Below are 17510 nucleotides of genomic sequence, written 5' to 3' on the forward strand. Positions count from 1 at the left end.
AGCATGTTCGGAGCTGGGTGCGTCTACCCGTGGGCAGGGCCGGAATGCTTATTGTTTTCCAGTGTTTTGAAAACCAATTAGTATCAGTTCAAACTCTGAGTCAAATCCACTTAAGTTTAATTGAAACCAGGGCTTTGGAATTCCAGCCCAATGGTCATGCTCAGGGTCCAAAAGGCTCCGTGCGCTGAAGCGTGTCTCGCGGTATGACCGGTATGTGCACGTGCCGCCCGGCTGCTTTCTTCTGGAGGGAATACGAACTGACCACAGACTGCATGGTCTCTGCCACCTTTTAGCCTGTGTCTCAAGCCCTCACACCGTAGTAATGGATTGGCTCGTGGAGAGTCTGGGTGGTATAATTGATCCACTGTGAAATCTGTATGCACACAGCATGCAGATTCATTATAGCATGCTCTGGGGTGTATGTATGTCATTCCACATGCATAAAATCAATTAGAGCATTTTATTGTTCAGCTCTGCCTGGGTCTCATTATTACCCAACCTTGAGTCTTAGTTAATCAATCCAATCACTGCTTCAGTCCACATAATTTTACGGTGTCTTGAGAGAGTTGCCTTCAGATACTTCTTTGGAGCAAATCTCTGTAGAAGCTAAACCATCTCGTCTATGATTCCAATTTCAAAGGGAGATGTTGAGGGAACCAAAGCCAGGCTTTCAAGTCTGCTAATGGAATGAAGAATATTACGAGATAAGGTTATATTATAGATATGAAGGGGGATGCTGTTTCTGAATGATATGTCGTCTGTTTTGAATGAGGTCTCTTCTTTGTCTTCAAAGTATCTTATAAGAATCAATGTGTTGCCTTCAGAAATCAACAATAATTTCTGGTCAAGCTGATGCTGCTTGTCTTATTTCTCAGCCAACTAGATGCCTTTCTTAGGGATTTAAAGGGTATAGATTACAGGACTCCTTAGATCAGATCAGGGCACACAATCTCATGGTGACACTTTTGCTGATCACCAGAGTTGTCCTATATATTGATCTGAATGGTAGGTCCGGCTTCTCCTTTCAAATGCAAAAGTGAGGAAGGTCACTAGTGCCATATTCTCCAGAAAATCAGTCAGCCACTGCTCAGAGTGGCACTCCACCCACGAGAACAGCAGCCAGTAAAATAGAGTCAAGGGCTGGACTCAAAAGCTAGATCCAGTGAATGGAATCCTGAGAAACCACTTTTCTATTTCTATATTAACTGCTCTCACATCTCCATCCTAACCTCATTGTCTCTATTTAGGAAGAAGTAGAGTGGCTTCAGCAAGGACAGCCTGTAAGGGCTTTGCCTAAGAGATCTAGAGACCTGAGTTCCTATCCTAGCTCTGTCACCCACTAGCTGTGTGGCATCGGGCAAGGTGTCTGCCCTTTCTGTTTCTCATTCTGCAGAATGAACTGGCTGTATGAGATAATCTGAGGTCACCACATCCTTGCTCAGTTAGCCCCTGACTCTTCATTATTCAGTAAGTAGGAGCATTAGGCTGCTACTGCTGCTGCTTTCTGCTGATGATTGATGTCACTTCTGTCTGCTAATTAACAATCACTTTAAAAACAAACTTAAGTGTCTTTCTAACCATGTTCCAGTGTTGTAAATGACAGTCAAATGCTGTGACAAAGTGAGGCAATGCCAAAGAGTCAGAACCTAGGACAAGCTGAAAATCTTCTGGGATTTGGGGCCTCTACACCTCTCCCTTCCTGGGGCAATAGAAGGAATAGGATATAAGATGTTACTCCCCATCCTCAAAGTACTGACTATGATTAAAATAGATGAACTTAATTTACTCTACGACATTTTTTATTCACTCCTGGACAAGGACTCTTATTACACTTGACTTTATGGCATTTGCTCTAGATAAATTCAGTGCTTTGACTTCTCACCAGCCAGTTGTCAGGCTATCAGGCAAGACCTTTGTTACTGGACCCAGCCAGGGATTTCTTGAGCCAGCCACACACAGTGGAGCATTTGTACATTGATGCTAATTAATGCAACAAAGGTGGCCCAAGTACAGTGGCCTAATAGGACTTGCTCTCTTTGTTTCATCAAAGCGCCAAAGCAGATTTTCATCTTTAAAGTGAGAAATGCATGGAGGTAAACTCCTCTTGCATATTTTACTGTGACATCAAGGGGGTTGTAAAGTGTACGTGGAGGAGAAAATGTGTTTGATAGGGACATAATAGTGTGGCACTGTTTTCCAAAGCATCTGTTCAATTGAGATTTAAATCTTTAATTCACGGAGATTTTTACAGTGCATGGATCAATGTTCCCTGAACATTTTAGGGTGTCACCTCCTGGGCCCCAAGTTTCCATACACTTTTGGGCTCTTGATCTATGCTAATGTCCATGTGTTCAAAAAAAAAAAAACATAAAATTTTTCAGTGGGATGTGCAGAAATGATGTTTCAAGGTTTCATCACTGAGATTATGGCTCTGAGAGGCCTCTGGTTAAGTAGCTTTCCCAGGCAATTGTCAGTCCTACTGAATGCCAGTTAGGAAGCCACTTTGCCAGTCGTGTATGGTCAGAGTTACCAGATTACGCAAAGAATACGAAAGGCCCTCGAGGGCATGTCCTATCTGGGCAGTCTTTCTAGTGTTACACTTACCTTCTCCTGACTTACTCTGGATGGCAGAGCTGGTGTCAGAAGCACATTCCAGTTTTTACCAGGTCTAGACAGATACATTCTCACACCTAGCTAGTCACAGCAGGAAGGTTGTATTCTCAAGCTAGAGGTATTTTCTGTTCCAATATTTATGTATGTGCATGTGCACAACCGCCTGCAATTCTTTAGTGCACTTTAAAAAGTAGTTATCAGTGGAAGAGAACTATATTTTAAAGTCCTTGCCATCAACCATACGTCTTAATCCTTCTCTCTACAACTGATGCCTAGCATAATGTCTGACACATAGCAGGGGCTCATTAAATATTTATCAAATAAATGAGTTTAAAAGAATGGGCTAAATTTCTAAGTAGTGATGTTTAGGCTCTATTATTAATGATAGTTGGGAAGACCACAGTGTTGTCTCTGCTCTCAATCCCCCTATCTTTTCTGTCCTACCTACCAGATGGTGCTAAAAATGCTGTTATTAGAATCTCTTCCCTAAATTTAGGGCTTTAAATGCCCATTTAAAATATAAATAGCCTTAGGATAAGTAACCCTTCGTTAGCAGCCACATATGGCAAAGTATCCTCAAAATAAGAATAGAGGGGAGAGTGGACACGACTGTCGAGTGGCATGTTAGCAGTATCCAGGAGGAGATTGCTTGTGGGAGAGATGGAAGGTAGTAAACCATAGACAGGTGTTAATGCCTTAGCAACCTTGCCTAAAATTTGCCAGAAGAAATTAGGGTTATTTTTGCTTGTGAGCTGACAGTGAGAATTTTGCATCAAGGCTTATAACAAAGAAGTTATCATTACAAGGAAGAAAAATCACTGTAGGTACCTTGACCACTGTCTGTGTAATTTGCTTCTGGAAGCCTTACCACCCCGCCCACCTTCTCTGGTGAGTTGGACCAGCTCATGAGAGAAATAACCAAAAAGAGCTAAGATCTGTCATTAGGAAAGAGGTCAGCCTCCTGTTCTCAATAAGAAAGCTTTCAGACTATTATAGTAATTATAGAAGTAATACATGGATATATTCTTTACAAATCAAGCATAGCCGTAGTAATCAAAAGAAAGACATATGCTCCCCTTTTTATCACCAAGCTCTACAGTTCCACTCTCTTCCTCTCTCCAGAGAGAACCACTGTTTATGGTTTGGTATGTACCCTTCCAGTCCTTGTCCTACAAATTTATATACAATACGAACGTATACAAATATATGTTTTTCTTCCCTTTGTAAATGAGAACGTATTTACATATTGGTCGGTAACATGATTTTTCATTTAATATACACTGAAGAGCATTCCCATCCCTGAGACCACCAAAATAAAAGCCAGCAGATAGATTTACACTTATATTTAAAGTCTTCCTGTAATGGTTAGCTATGATCTCCACGAGATCATCTTTTTGGATCCTCAGATTTGTTACCTCTGAAATAGGATCATGGTAGACACTCAGAAAAACTAATTTTCTTCCCTTTTATTTCTTGGTGAGAAATACTTTATTTTGAAATTATTTCGTGTGTGTGTGTGTGTGTGTACAAAACTGAACTGACATTTGATTAGATTATCTTTCCTATTCAACTAAGTCTTAATAATTAAGCTTTACCGACCATCTTCATGGTTTATACTAGCAATGACATGAGCAGCCCAAGGAAAGCCAGAAAGCACTACCTTAAAAAAAAAAAAAAAAAAAAAAAAAAAAAAAAAAAGTATGACTGTTATTAATTATAAGCATTTGATAGCTTGGCCAGTGTGTGTTGAAAAGATTTGGTAAACGTATGTGGAGGAGGGGAAAGAAGTAAGCAATGAAAGCCAGATGGCTGAAAATGAAGGAAATTCCAGGCAATTTCTACAGCTTTGTTCTAACATACTTTTTAAACTAAACTTTTATTTCTGTGCAACAGAGAACAGCTGAGTGGTGCAGAATAGATAAACAGTGAAGGGAGAAAAAGCCCATAATTCCAGGAACAGTACTTGATTCCTTCCCCCCACCCCAACCCCAATCTCTTTTCTCAGACCTAGGGTGGTTCCTAGACCCAGCAAGAACTATAAAAGAACTTTGAGAAACCCTATTTGAGACAAGAGAGTTAAGAAAAATCTTAAAGGTCACAAAGTCTCCTCTTTAAAAGCAAACTTCAGAATGCCTATTTTATTGTACGCTAACAAAATCCATGCATTCTAGCGGCAAATGATTTCCAATTTCTAATTTTCTTTTATATTAGCCTAAAATGACTAGAGCAGAAGGTGTTGCCTTTTTACACAACCATGTTTTAATTTACTGGTTGGAGCTTTCAAAGCTTTGCAGGCACCTTCCCCTTTGACAACTTATTTGAAGGGTTACTGTTTCAACATGCTCTCTAAATATTGGTTTATCTTCTGCTGTGTTCCCAAAGTTTCCATATGCTGCCTTTTGGCTCTGTCCACACTAACTTTTAAACGCTTAAAGCAAAAGCACACCAAAGCTCACTGGCGTCCGCAGAAATTGAGCCCAGATTTGGAGGCCATACTAAGGCGTCTTTGGAGAACTAACGCTATTACTATTGTCATTCTCCTTGGTATGTCCCTATTATAATTATAGTGCCTCTCTCTTGTCTTCCACTGATAGACAAGTTACAACAGAGGAGCCCGCCAAGCCCTGTTTCTTAACTGTTGGACCTGATGGGTCCAATGGAAGCCTTTGTTATTTCTCTCCCAGGAATGTATTGGCCCCATGATCAGAATTGTCCCCAGCAGCATTTTGACATCAACAGGGGTAAATGTCACATGTGGATGCTTGCCTCGGGGCTTAAATCTTCATTTCTCCTAAAGAGAATCCCTTCCTTCATTACATATCTCTTGTTATATCAACCTCAAATCTCTGTAAAATGAACTTTGGCAATACTAGAAATCACTTTGCATGCATAGATTTAGTTGTTGCATGAATCTGGGCTAAAAATCAGAGGACTGGATCTACCTTCCCATCATGTCTCCTGAAAGCACAAATGGCTTGATCCGAAAAGATGGAAACATCAGCTCTAGGAAAATCCATTCAATTAAGTCCTGAGCGGGAAGCTTTCCTGTTTTTTTTTGTTTTGTTTTTTTGATGTCTGTATAAATGGACAGCCCCTTAGACCACATAATTCTGCCTGGACTCTGGGAAAGTCCTTACACAGACCATTGACTAAAGTTAACCTTCTGCACAAAAAAAAAAAAAAAAAAAAAAAAAAAATGGCAGAACCGATTTTACATCTCAATTCAGTAAAAAAAATAAAAATGCACTTGGCATCTTTATGTACACAGTCTGCTTGTATTTGGTCCTCAGAGATGACTAGAAGACAAAACTCTGTTCTAAAGGAGTTATCAGTTAATGGAGGAAGAAGATTTCAAAACAGTAACTGCTGCGAATTAGGCAAGCACAGGGCCCTGTGGGAGCGTGAGGCTGAGGAGAGGCTTCCTGGAGAAGGCGGTGCCGGTGCCGAGTGTGAAGCATAAAGAGGCAATACCCAGGTGAAGAAGAGAGAAGGGAGATATAGCAGGAAAGGAAAAGCATGAACATGAAGGAAAGGACAAGAAATGGAAGCTAGAGTTAGAAGATGGGCAGAGGCCAGATCCAGAATAGCCCAATGTGCTAAGTTAAGTCGTTTGGACTTTATGTCCTGCAGTCCATGGAGAACCATTGACGGGAATTAAGGGAGTGAAAAAGTCAGATTTATTCGAAGAGTGATGTTTCTGGCTGCTCATCCAACAGAGCTAAAGTGGTAGCTAACTTTTATTATATTATAGGCTTTCATACTTTTTGGTATGCTAATGGTAGCTAACTTTCATTATATTACAGGCTTTCATACTTTTTCTCATGTAAAGTCACAAATAGTGTGTTCTGTGTGATATATACCATTATATTTCCACTGAGTTCACCATAATGTGAACTCAGTCTGTCCACCTGAAAGGAAGATAGAGCCCCAAGTAGGATATCTTAAAGGAAGTAATGGTTGGTGCATCTAGATGATCCCTGAGGCCTTTCCAGCTCTAACATTCCATAATTCCTTATAGTGATAATTCTCCACAGAGTTGAAGCTTTTCAAGAAGGAAAGAAAACGTGCATTCTGTTAGAAAAATATTTTGAGTCTAGCTTAAGTCTGGAAGACAAAGCACCTCTGTTAGTCACAAAACAGGAACTGGCTTAACTATAAGTTAAGGAGCCATGAGAAATCTATAGGGAACAAGTCTTCTGGTCATCTATGAGGACCAAAATTTTATAAGACCAATTTAGGCGAGAGCATCAGACAGCAAGGATGGTGAAACACTGAATTGATGAACTTATTTATGATACCTTAGTGGTATCTGTCCATGTATAAAAGGATACAAAATATTCTGCATCCCTCGATTTCAAATTTCATAGTGCCTTTTAGGACAACTAGAATTTCTCTTCATTCAACCTCCATGGAACAAATATTTATTGAATGCCTACTTCATGTCAGGCACTGTGCTGGGGATTCAGTGATGTACAAACCCACTTTGTTCCCTGAAGCAGTGTTTTGGGAATGGTCTTGGAAAAGCCATTACATTTTTCTTTTTATCTTGGATATTTTAAAGTGCTGCCCTTCTAAAGATAGTTATTAAATTAAACAACCTCCTGCATTCTTCACTGCTCCAAGAGCTGACATGTCTGTACCAGTCATCAGTCCCATTGCTCGTAAGCACCATGAGGATGGAAATATCACCACCAGATGGCTTTCTGCTATGGATATGGTGGGGAAACATTGATGACCTGCATTTCAGAAATTGTCCAAATTACAAATCAAACAACAGAAATGGAGTGGAGACTCCCAAAGTAAATCTTTTCTACTTCTTTTTTTTGTTTCTGCCTTTCCCTATAATCCAGTATTTCTGAAGTCTTGAAGTAATGAGTTAAAAACAAGCAATGATTTGGCCAAAGCTTTGAAATGAAAATTATTGCTGCCTGTGTGTACCCAGTGACTTCTTTGGAAATTTTGAAAGAAGGCTTATGAGCAATTTAAGATGAAGAGCTTTTCTGTGACCTTAGTGTTAAAAATTTGCTATTATTGTATTCCTTAAATTTGGAAAACAAAGTAGAAAAAAGACTCTACAAAGAGATGGAGAAAAAGAGATGTTTAAACAACATAAAAATGAGGGAGTGAAAGAGGAAATGCTCTAATTTGTGCCCAGTAACCTGGGATACAGTTCAGAAACAGTTCATCCTTCTGAAAATAGTATTCCTGTCATGGTGCCAGCCCAAGGCCATGCAGTTCTTAGGTTATCTGCCATGGTGACAGATCCATCACTAAGCAGAGCCCAGCCAACTACTGCCTTCCCCAGTGTTCTTCCTTCATTTTCATCTTAACCTTTCCTTTTTTCCTTCATCATTTTTTCGAATTACAGGGGCAGCAGGAAATTTTGGTGTTTCTGTTAGTGGCACAATAAAGTCAAGAATGATGGCTATTAGATTAACATATCTCTCTGACCTACCAGATGCTCATTACTTTATCATGGGGCTTCTGATTTCACTTGTGGAGTGACTGTCCTTGAGGCCTAGACAGACAGGAACATGAGTCATGAGCTGTGTGCTAGATCAGCTGCAGCTGGCGCTTTCTCTGTAACTTACTGCTGTTGACTGTGCCGCCTGCATGGGTAGACATAACTGCCTTTCTGACAGGCCAGAGGTGGCTACTTATGTGAGTCAAACAGCCAAACAGGGCCCTTCACCCAGGGTGCATAGACCTTGACACCTACTCCACTATTAATAGTTGTTTTAAATACCAACACCATGGTTGATGTGCTTCGATGGTGTGCATGCCTCTGGGAGAAGTAGCTCATTATGATATTAGCATGATTTTTTTAATCAGACACAATATTGTTCCTAGTAAGAATCTTGGCAACACCAGGAATGGGGCAAGTTCAGGACAAGAGCTAAGAAGGGACTTGGCAATGCCAAAGCTAAATATTCCCCACCAGGAATAGAGAGACTGCCTGGAATAAGGGAGAAATCATGGGCTTTGAAGTCAAATAGATGTTGGCTCCCTCATTTGCCTTATTAGCTTAGGCTGACTGCTGTAGTCTCTCTAGGTCTCAGTTGTCCTTAACTATAGAATAAGGATAATTGTCCAAACCACAGAAAGAGATTATAAGGCTTCTCATATCTGTAAAACGCTCAGCCAGTTTCTACCTCATATAGTAGCCATATGATATGATTTTTATATTTATCTTTATAATCATTGTAATTTATTCCTAAATTTTCTTAACCAGCTGGTGTGGGAGAAGAGCAAAGGGATGGGCGTTGATAGACCCTGGCTTCAAGCCACAGCTTTCCATATAGCACTTGCCAAATCCCTTAGGCAGTTCTAGAACAGCAAGCAGAGCAGCTGGTTCTCGTGGACTCCACCATATCTGCAACGTAGCAGTTGTTGGGACATTCTATTGGACTTTAACACCTAATGCAATAAGGTGTGTTTTTTAAGAATACTAACGAGATGAAGAAGTGGAAGCCAGGGAGATTGAGTCCAAATATTCCTAGAAAGTTAATATCCTGTGCGACATGATGGAAGGAAGTAAGGCCTGTGGGCAAGTGAGGTGTGAGTCCTGGAAGCCAGCAGCTGTGCCTGATGGTCAGAAAAGCCTATATGATAAGTCAGGAGGAAACCAGGAAGCTTATAGAAATAATGTTATTCCTAGCCAGTTGTCTCCTCAAGTACTTGTGGGACCCCAGAGGAAAAAGAAGAGGAAGAAAATGAAAAAAAGAATAAAGGAAAGAAAAAAAGCAAAATGCAACCCAGGGTGCAGATGAGGAACAAGGCATCCTTTCCACACATCCTTGCTGACCCTCACAGGCCATCTTTGAACAAGATAGGATTTCCCTAATAGACTCCATTTATTGGGCACTTACAACATGCCAGGCACTGTGCTTGCCACTGTATGTACCTTGTTTTGTTTAATCTTCTCCACAGTTTTGTGAGGATTTACTATTTCTATTTTAACTTTATACCTGAGAAAACTGTGTCTTTAAGGGCATCATGTAACTAGACTGTTGCAGGTTCAGATTTGGAATAAGGTGTGTTTAATTCTAAAGTGGTTACCAAAAAGCTCATGGTTCAGTCTTTTCCTCTATTAATGATGCTTATATATCCTCTATTCATTTGTTCACCCTTCCATCTTTCCAGCTTCCATCCCTTCATCCCCATCCTCTTCCAGGCTCTACTAAACTCTAGGCATGGGAATTGCCACAGAAAAGAACCAGTCCTCCTAGCCCCATAGTAGCATATAAACTAGTGAAGATCACAAACAAGTTAACAAGCTCTTCTTTATCTCCAGCAGTTAACCTTCATCTCATATTCTCAGTTGCCAGGGACAGTACTAGATACACTTGGTAAAAGCTAGTGCTTAAGGAACAAAGGAAAAATCATTGCAGCACATACTTCTAAAGGCAAAGCCAAACATATAGGACACGAACCATGCTAAAAGAGAAATGGAGCAGACCTAAAGTAAATGTCTTAAAATCCAAGTCATTAGGCAGAGCACTTAGTTCCTAAGAAAACATTTTTTATAAAGAAACACTCAGCTATCCGAGAGATGCAGCCTGGACTTATGAATCAGAAAAACATTGGTGACCGTCTTGGAGCTTCGCGTCTTTGCCCTGCACTACTAATAACTACTGGCTCAGTCTGTGTGTAGCTGATGGCCTGTTCATGATGTAAATTACCAACACCACACAAACACTCACACACACTTCTCTTTCCCCAGTTTCCCTGTGCAACCGTGGGTCCCTGCCTCTTTACTAAGCCACTCTCTTCTCTAACTCTTCCCTAGTACCTCTCCTCTCCCTCCCCCCCAGAAACTTAATCCTTATCACCTAGCCCTCTGACTACCCAAATTTCCAGATAACCCTTCACTACAACCTGTGCAGGCCCCCAATTCCTTCAACCATTTTTCTCCCACCTACACCCCATTCATTCAGTTTAACTCAACTAAGGACTAGAAAAATAAAATTACCTTAGCTAATTCACACTAAGGTGTAAGTGACTGATCCCCAGTCCCCCAATTCCAGTTAAGAGCATGGGTTTGGGAGTCATACAAACCTGGGATAAAAGCCAGTTCATACAATTTACTTGCTTGTTGGCCTTGAACAGATGGTTTAACTTTTCAGAGCTTCAGTTTCTTCATCTTTAAATCTTAGATAACTGTTATGAGGATATATATGTTAAGTGCCTAGTATAGTACATATTAAGTAGGAAATAGTAACAGATATTAGCTGTGTTTTTTTTATATTTTTAATTTCTGTAAGGAGTTGTTCATGAGTTGGAGAATGTGGGAGATTTGTGTGCACTTAGGGAACTGGGCCTCTCACCTTTTTTTCCTGATGGAAGGAAAGACAAGCTCTGTTACAGAGGAAAGGGGCTGCCCAGTCTATACCAAGAATACCTGGTCCTTGATTGTCACCTTCTAAGCTCTAGCCCTGGCAGGATGTGGGGGTGGAGGACATTTTCTACTGCTTAATGGAAAATCCAGCTCAAGTAAGCCAACAATTATAAAATTCTTGCTGTATCATAGGCTCTGAAGAAACAAACAATTCTGGTACACAAACAGATCATCACAATGCAGAGTCAAAATGGCCATAGTAAAAATATGAATGACTGTCTTTTAGGAACACTAAGATGAGTCGCCTAATCCAGATGAGGGAAGGTGACCACTGAAATGTTCTAATAGAAGTCTTATTCTAATAGATGTCAAAGTATTTTTTCCCTAAAATTCTAATCAAACAAGTTATTGATGTGCTACTTAGATATCCCCTCTCCAAGATCCATTCCGAGTATTTCAGAGGCCCTCGGGTCAGCTTTGTGTCCTGCCTTTTTCCCCCTTTCAGTCTTCCAAATGAGCCTGAAAATGTTTAATTCCCCTGTATTATTAGACAGTATCTCTGGTTGCTCTCAATTAATTACCGGGGAGATGATACATTGTGTCCCATAGTCATATAATATAATAACAATTATGGCAACTGTTTTAAATGAGTTAGATTAATTTACTGTCAACTTTATTGGATCTCGGTCGCTATACATAACCTTGGAACTTGAAATCTGATCATTTATCGGTAACTTCCATGTCCTCTCCAAGATACCATGCTAAACTCAGACAGCTCTGATGGCTCAGGGATTCAAGAAAGGGACCTAGAATATAAGGCAGTATATGTGTGTCGCATCTTCAAGCAGTGGTGGAGAAATATGGGAAACAGAAGGACCACTTGGCTCATACAGTCTCAGTGACCTTCCATTTCCTTCAGCTGTAAACTCAGGGTCAAGAGCTCTTGGATTAGACCATTTTGTAAAGTTCTCTGAGTTCTGTGAAACTTGGTGTTTTGTAAATATAAGATATTGAATTATTACTCTCTTCATTTCTTCTTCTAAGCCACTGCTTCATCTCTTGCCACATGAGATACTTCAGAGGATTGGTTTTCAGGGTCTGCTATCTAATCGGTCTTCCAAATACTTGCTTATTGTGCAGATGTTGTTGGAAGATTTGCTTAACACACAGAGACAGCAACACTACAGAGAAATCTCAGCTTGGGAACTGACACTCCAGTTGTTTTGAAGTTTAAGGAGTAAACAAAAAGGAAATTTATACTCTGGACCTGGTAGAACCCCACATGGCAAACATAGGTTTCTCCTTTCTTAGAGTCAAAAGTGCACAGGGGAGGACTCTGTAGATATTGCTGGATATGTCCAGGATGCTCTTTGAGAAATTGAATTTAAATTCTTAATGATAGAAAATGAAACTCATGCTTCACTGATGGATTTACCGGGAAAATTTCCTTGAATTAAAAAATATATATGTGTGGGTGGCCTACTGCCCACCCCACTTGTAGCCCCAGACTAGCAAGCCAGCAAAATCAAAGGCCGCAATGCCAAGACCTTGTACAATTTTAAGCTTCATCAAGCTATGGAAAAATTACAGAAGGAAACTGTTATAAGCAAGGTATTTATTGATGTGAAATCTACCCCAACTAGACAGACACCATTTATCAATGCTCTTTTTGTGAGAAGAATGATGCCAGAATTGTGGTGTGGGGAGAGGCGGATAGTGGAGCCAGATCTTCCTCACAAGGGACACTGTCAAGCTTGATTTTGTGGATTTTTTTTTTCCCCCCACAGGGGTGGTGGGTGGCGGGCACTAATGGTAGGCTGTTTGCAACAGGAGAGAGATAGTAAGATGGCATTTTCCTCTTTATTCTATGTTACCTGCTAGGCACTTCCACAAGCCTTCTGAAGGCACATCCCAGGCATACCTAGAAACACCTTATGTGAAAACGGGCACTGTTGTACACTTTATCTTTCATTTAATGGAGGTTGACGATATAACTGACCCATGGTGTAGTGAAGTGAAACCACATGCCTGCTGGATTGACCCTCCTTTGATCTAGAAGAGAGAAGTGCTGTTTTCCAGCTCACCCTTGTATACTTAACTCCTCCGGGAGGGTAGTTCTGCAGAACAAAGTTGGCAAGAGGTAGGCAGCTTCTCATCACACGTTGTCCTGCTGCAGCTGTGTATCTGTCTGGGTCTAGAAAGTAGGCCCATTGACTATATTCCTTTTTCTTGACTTATAGAATGATAGTGTGTTAAAATCTTAGATACTTAGTTACGATATTTTGCTGTATCTTTTCATCCTCAAATATGTAAAATTCCCTTCCCATTATCTCTCCGAGCATAGGTAAACTCTAAACATAAACCTACCCCAACATTGGTGCCAGTTGCATAATTGATTGTTATTTATCACATTTGGGAACCTCCCCCCCCCCAAAAAAAAAGCTTTATGGATCAACTAGTGTCTGAAGTAAATGGGTTTTCTGAGCATGAAATGCACCCATTTGTCACAGAGAAGTCTCTGTACCTGAAAAGCCAATTAAAAATATGAAGCATGGGGTGGGTTTTCTCTTCAAATCCCCATGCCTGTGTCCATTGGCAGATAATGCTAATGGATCAATAGTACGAAGTACATAACGGGGATCCAGTAACTATTGGAAACTATTATAGTTTTTGTCCCATTTGACTGATAAAGAAGTTGATATTCAAAGTGGGTAGCTTGCCCAAGGTTATAAAACAAGGTGGAAGTAGATTCCATTTCTGGTGTGTTGGAGTCCAACGTTCTGGGTCATACTCATGTGTCTCTGGCTTCATGAACATAACTCGTGTGTTTAGAGCAATTCATCAGTGCTATTCAGATCCAAGTGTGTTTAAAAATAGTGTTTCAGGGTTAAAAGTGCTAACAATCAGTGAGCATCGTGGATAATCAAAAACAAATGAGGGATTTAGTAAGCGAATATGAATGCTAATATGAGGGTTTAAATTTATTCAGACTTTTGCCTGGTAATAATCCTTTAATTCATCCTGAGATAAAACATCAAAGAGTAAAAAATACATCTACTTGACAACATCTTTGAACCTAACTTGAAAAATAATTTTAGGTCATGTATGCGTGGTCAAATATGAAAATATTTGTGAAGGGCTTCGCTCTTCTCAAGTAAATAAATACTCTTCAGGACTCGAGAGAGATGGGCTGCTGCTCTCGCTGTCCTGGGGATAGAACATCTGTGTGAATAGAAACATTCCTGGTCTGTTAAGTGCAGGCTCTGCCTGTAGCTGTGTGTGTGTGTGTGTGTGTGTGTGTGTGTGTGTGTGTGTCCGTCCGTCCCCGTCCGTCCGTCCCGGCACTGATGCAGTTGATCGTACCCTGCACCAATAACTAGCTGCTTCCTCTCCTGACTTCACATATCAAACTCTGGAAACAGGGTGACCTCTCCAGGAGAAAGAACTCTATCTTTTGTTTTCCTCTGCCAAGCCAGGTTTAAATTGACTTTTTAGTCCAATTAAACATGGTGGAGGACCTGCTTGAAGCATCGTGTCACTTTTGTCATGGGCCTGTTAGAATTCTCACCAAAGCCTGGCACCCATTAGGATAGACAGAAAGGGAACATGCTGAGCCAATGAGGAGTGTGCCATCCAGCAGTAACCTGGGGGCTATGAGTTTGAAATGTAGTGAGTTTAAGTCACCTTTGTCAGTAGGGCTTTGGCTATGCACAGTTGCCTCTAATCCCCAGGTCACAATTACATTAAAGAAAACTGAGAGGTCAAATTTGTAAAATCCTCTTAGGACCAAGGTCCGTAAGTTTGGTATCTATGTTTTCTTCTATGTATTTTATTGTGTCAGGTATTATATTTAGGTCTTCGATCCATTTTGAGTCAAAGGCAAAGGAAGTAAAAGCAAAAATAAATGGGACTGTAGCAAACTAAAAGCTCTGTACAGCAAAAGAAATCAACAGAACAAAAAGGCAACCAATGGAATGGAAGAAGATATTGGCAAATAACACCTCCAATAAGGGGTTTATATCCAAAATACATAAAGAACTCATTCAGCCCAACAACAGAAAAACAAACAATCTAATTTAAAAATGGACAGAGGACCTGAACAGACACTTCTCCCAAAAGACATGCAAATGGCCACATACGAAAAGATGTCCAACTTCACTAGCTATGAGGGAAATACAAATCAAAACCACCATGAGATATCACCCCACATTTGTTAAAATGGCTATTATCAATAAGACAAGTAATAATAAGTGTTGGAAAGGATATGGAGAAAAAGGAACCCTCCTCTACTTCTAATGGGAATGTAAATTGGTGCAGCTACTATGGAAAACAGTATGGAAGTTTCTTTGAAAAATAAGAATAGAGTTACCATATCACCCAGCAACCCCTCTTCTGGGTATCTACCCAAAAATTGAAAACATTTATTTGTAAAGACATATGTACTACTATGTTCATTGCAGCATTTTTCAAGTGGCCAAGACATGGAGACAACTGAAGTATCCTTCAACAGATAATTGGTTAAAGAAGATGTAGTACATATTACACAAAGGAATCCTACTCAACCATGAGAAAAGATGAAATACTGCCATTTTTAACACCACAGATGAATCTCGATACTATCATGCTAAGTGAAGTAAGTCAGACAGAGCCATGAACCACATGATTTCACTCATAAGTGAGATGTAAAACCGAAAGCAACAAATGAACAAACAAGACAAACAAAAACTCATAGACACAGACAACAGTATGGTGGTTACCAGAAGAAAAGAAGGGCCAGGGAGAGGTAAAAAAGGGTCAAGTATATACTGGTGGAAATAGACGTGACTTTGGGTGGTAAACACATAATACAATATACAGATGATGTATTGTAGAATTGTACACTTAACACCTATATAATTTTATTAACCAATGTCACCCCAATAAATTAAATTTTTAAAAAATCGAAGAATGAGAACCAGAATTTTTCAAGGACTTGCTAGGCTTTCTACTCAATATTCTTTCCTGGCTCAAGCATGGAAATAGATATATTAAAGTTCCCCCAAATGCCACATGTTTACTTACACTTCATTCTTCCTGAAATAGCTTCACTTTACTTCATTTGCCTGACCACCTCTTACTCACCCTTCAGGGCTCTGCCCAGATGTCACCAGTTCCAGGAAGCCTTCCATGAGTCCACCTCTTCCCACTCGATTCCCAGTCTGTATTTTTATGCTTCCCTAACACCTTGTGCTTGTCTGTCTCATAGACTAAACTGTGAGCCCCACAGGAATGTGATCTGTGTCTCATTTACTGTTCCTTCACATAGATCCTAGCCACAAAAAATTGTTAATAAACACTACTTGAATGAATAAATAGCATTTATCGCAGTGTCTTGTAGTTGTCTCTGAAAGCCCTTAAGATCAAGATTTTTCTAAATCTCTGTATCCCCATCATTTATCATACTACTTGATGCATACTAGGTTTTCAACAAATGAATGCTTGGTTGTAGGCATGCATAATTATATGAATAGGCAAATACATGGGTGGAAGGAAAAATAAAGTCTACAAGGCTGCCAAGACAATTATCATGAAAGGAAAAAGGCACAGTCTTGCAGGGCGTAACATGGATCCTGACATAAAAGATTGACCTTCCCAGGCATTTCACTTGCAGAGAAAAACCATGAATCTAAATGTCCAGAAAGATTTCTGTTTACAACATAAGTAAATGGATTCAAAATTGTTCAAAAGAACTAACTCAAGGGAGTATATTTGTTTGCTAGGGCTACTGTGATAAGTACAACAAACTCGGTGTCTTGAAACAGCAGAAATTTATTCTCACAGTTCTGCAGGCCGGAAGTCTGAAATAAGGCTGTTGCCAGGGCCAGGCTCTCTCTGAAACTGCAGAAATTTATTCTCACAGTTCTGCAGGCTGGAAGTCTGAAATAAGGCTGTTGCCAGGGCCAGGCTCTCTCTGAAACTGGCAGGGGAAGGATCCTTCCTAGCCTCTTCCTAGCTTCAGGGGGTTTGTCAGCAATCTTTGGTGTTTGTTGCCTTGTAGATGTATCTTTCTTAATCCTCTGTCTTAATATGGTCATTTTCCTGTCTGTCTCTGTGTCCAAATTTCCCATTTTTATAAAGACACCAGTCATATTAAATTAGGACCCACCCTTATGACCTCATTTTAACTTGATTACCTCTATAAAACCCCTATTTCCAAATAAGGTTATATTCAGAGGTACTGGGAATTGGGACTTCAACATATCTTTTGGGGAGGACATTATCAACCTATAACAGGGATAAATTCTTAAACTAGGAGGGTTTTTGTTAGGCATTCCACTGAGAAATTAACAAATGGATGGAGGATTTAATGGCCTGACTTGACGGATGCCAAACAATTCTCTTTTAGGAGTTGATCCCAAATCTTAAAAGCCTTGTATTCTACTTGGGATGATAACTAGAGAAAAACATTCAAGCAACTACAATTGTGTCAAATGAGATACTCTAGCTTTGGCTTAGAACAGCTATGTGGTCAGTGTTGCAGAATATAAACAAGAGACAAATGACAGTAAATCCATTAGGA

The 17510-nt window shown here is 40.1% G+C and overlaps 1 protein-coding gene across 3 annotated transcripts in view; it reads left to right on the forward strand.

Moving 5' to 3' along the window:
* The window catches only part of ADAMTSL1 (ADAMTS like 1), an 823217-nt gene that overhangs the window by 637685 nt on the left and 168022 nt on the right, over positions 1–17510 (forward strand). The gene's annotated exons all lie outside the window — the stretch shown is intronic.

The sequence above is a fragment of the Rousettus aegyptiacus genome, unplaced genomic scaffold (genome assembly GCF_014176215.1).
Source record: "Rousettus aegyptiacus isolate mRouAeg1 unplaced genomic scaffold, mRouAeg1.p scaffold_m13_p_3, whole genome shotgun sequence".
NCBI lineage: Eukaryota > Metazoa > Chordata > Mammalia > Chiroptera > Pteropodidae > Rousettus > Rousettus aegyptiacus.